Source organism: Macrobrachium rosenbergii, chromosome 5 (assembly GCF_040412425.1).
Source record: "Macrobrachium rosenbergii isolate ZJJX-2024 chromosome 5, ASM4041242v1, whole genome shotgun sequence".
Classification (NCBI taxonomy): domain Eukaryota; kingdom Metazoa; phylum Arthropoda; class Malacostraca; order Decapoda; family Palaemonidae; genus Macrobrachium; species Macrobrachium rosenbergii.
Window position 1 is genome coordinate 4,348,418 of NC_089745.1, and position 2,500 is coordinate 4,350,917.

The 2,500-nt window shown below is 39.1% G+C and overlaps 2 protein-coding genes across 4 annotated transcripts in view; one reads left to right on the forward strand and one right to left on the reverse strand.

Moving 5' to 3' along the window:
* LOC136838453 (uncharacterized) overlaps positions 1-2,500 on the reverse strand; it is a 268,311-nt gene that overhangs the window by 124,966 nt on the left and 140,845 nt on the right. The gene's annotated exons all lie outside the window — the stretch shown is intronic.
* The window catches only part of LOC136838452 (solute carrier family 2, facilitated glucose transporter member 1-like), a 242,526-nt gene that overhangs the window by 91,021 nt on the left and 149,005 nt on the right, over positions 1-2,500 (forward strand). The window lies entirely within an intron of this gene.

Here is a 2,500-nt window from a genome sequence, read left to right on the forward strand (position 1 = left end):
ACAGCGCAGAGCACGCAAAGCAGATCTTTGTTAAAGCGCTACAGAACTTAGGCCAAAGGTCAAGCACTGGGACCTATGAGGTCATTCAGCGCTGAAACGGAAATTGACAGTAAAAAGGTTTGATAGGTGTAACAGGAGGAAAACCTCGCAGTTGCACTGTGAATCAGTTGTTAGAAGGTGGAAAGTAAGATAGAAGAAAGAGAATATGAAAGGAGGTACAGTAAAAGGAACGAATGGGGATGTAGCTAAGTAATGGTTTAAAAAAATATCCATATATTGTTAGCATATACCGGTAAAGTAAGAACCGAGTTTTTTTTAGAAATTACCGGTAAAGTTGGAACCAAGGATTTTTTTTAGAAATAACCGGTAAAGTAAGCATCAGTAATTTTAGCAATTACCTGTAAAGTAAGAACCGTGTTTTTTTTTTTTTAGAAATAACCGGTAAGGTAAGCACCAGTAATTTTAGTAATAACCGGTAAAGTAAGCACCAATAATTTTAGAAATGACCGGTAAAGTAAGCACCAATAATTTAAGAACAACCGGTAAAGCAAACGAAGATTTTAGCAAAAACCAGTAGCGTAAAAACAGAGGTTTTTAACAATAACCGGTAGAATAAAAACATTTTATTTTTTTTTTTTTTTTTTTTTTACCAATGACCGGTACTCGAGGTTGGGTAGCTTCTGGGAGTTCGGAGAGTCCAAGGAGGACTCATTCCTCTCGTTATAAATAGCGTGCGTTCCCTCGTGCCGTCCCAACCCGGGGGCGTAATAGATGGTTGTTCCGTATAAGGGAAATTCCATATGACGGCGGTTCACTGACTTTCTTTACCTTTCCTCTGCCTCTTTCTCTTTCTCTCGTTCCTTTCTCTTATACATATACATAGAGCAGACACATGCAATTTATATGTATGTGTATGTATATGTATATATATATGTGTGTGTGTATATATATACATGCATATATATACTCGTATATATACGTGTCTATGTGTATGTGCTTAGTTATGATACTCGTATGTATATATGTGTATGTATGCATGTATGTAGGCATTTTAATATATGCAGAAAATTTATCGGTTCTAAGTTTAAACAATTTTATATTAAACTGATTATTTTGAAGTTTTTAACACTTTCATTCCACATTATGTTTAATATCATAAGTATTTTCAACAGAAACTTATAGCTTATATTTTTCACCTTTAACTAACCTTGACGTTTAAGCCGCTTTCATTGTACAACAGAAACTGAACTGAATTGAATTTAGAATTTAGGCCAAACGCCAAGCACTGGGACCTATGAGGTCACTCAGCGCCGAAACGGAAATTGACAGTAAAAGGTTTGAAAGGCGTAACAGGAGGAAAACCTCAAAGCAGTTGCACTATGAAGCAATTGTTAGGAGAGGGCGGAAAGTAAGATGGAAGAAAGAGAATATGGAAGGAGGTACAGTAAAAGGAACGAAAGGGAGTGCAGCTAGGGGCCGAAGGCACGCTGCAAAGAACCTTAAGTAATGCCTACAGTGCACCGCATGAGGTGCACTGACGACACTACCCCCGCTACGGGGACAACGGAAACTAACTGTAAAGTAAATTCCTATCAATACAGAGTTACTCATTAGGTGCAAAAGTCTGAGAATTTCCGGTTAAATGTTCCAAATTTCCAAAATAAATGTGAAGGACCTCAAGGTTGACATTTTGCTCGGTCTCAAAATTACTTATGAAAATTCCAAAAGCGATATCATTACTTATTTAAAGGCAGGCACGTTTGAAAAGGTGTATTTAAGGAATGCTAATGGTTAGCCGTTCTTCAACTTTTCATGAATATATCAGAATACTGTTAACGACATGCAACTCCTTTTCGCGTAGATGAGAGAGAGAGAGAGAGAGAGAGAGAGAGAGAGAGAGAGAGAGAGAGAGAGAGAGAGAGAGAGAGAGAGAGAGAGAGAGGGTGCTATGAATGCTGATAATAACGCAATTCATTGTATTATAAGAAATATTTCTTAGGACTGCTAATGACAAAGCAATACTTTAATAAAGTATATATGAGAGAGAGAGAGAGAGAGAGAGAGAGAGAGAGAGAGAGAGAGAGAGAGAGAGAGAGAGAGAGAGAGAACCGTTAATGACAAAGAAACTGATAGAGAGAGAGAGAGAGAGAGAGAGAGAGAGAGAGAGAGAGAGAGAGAGAGAGAGAGAGAGAGAAAGAGAACCGTTAATGACAAAGAAGCTGATGAAATTACATGAGCAGCACTCAATGAGAGAGAGAGAGAGAGAGAGAGAGAGAGAGAGAGAGAGAGAGAGAGGCTTTCACGGTCAAGAAATGGGGTGGCGGTGGAATTTTCCACCTGGCTGGGGGACTTTCCTCACGCCGCGCCTATCACGAGAGATACACGGAATCCCTAAAAACTCTTACAACTCGTTCAAAAATGGCACTCAGTGGCACTCTTCCATCATTCAACAGCAGACGATGATGCCAGCTGGTCACCTCAGAGGAGGAACATTGCACTA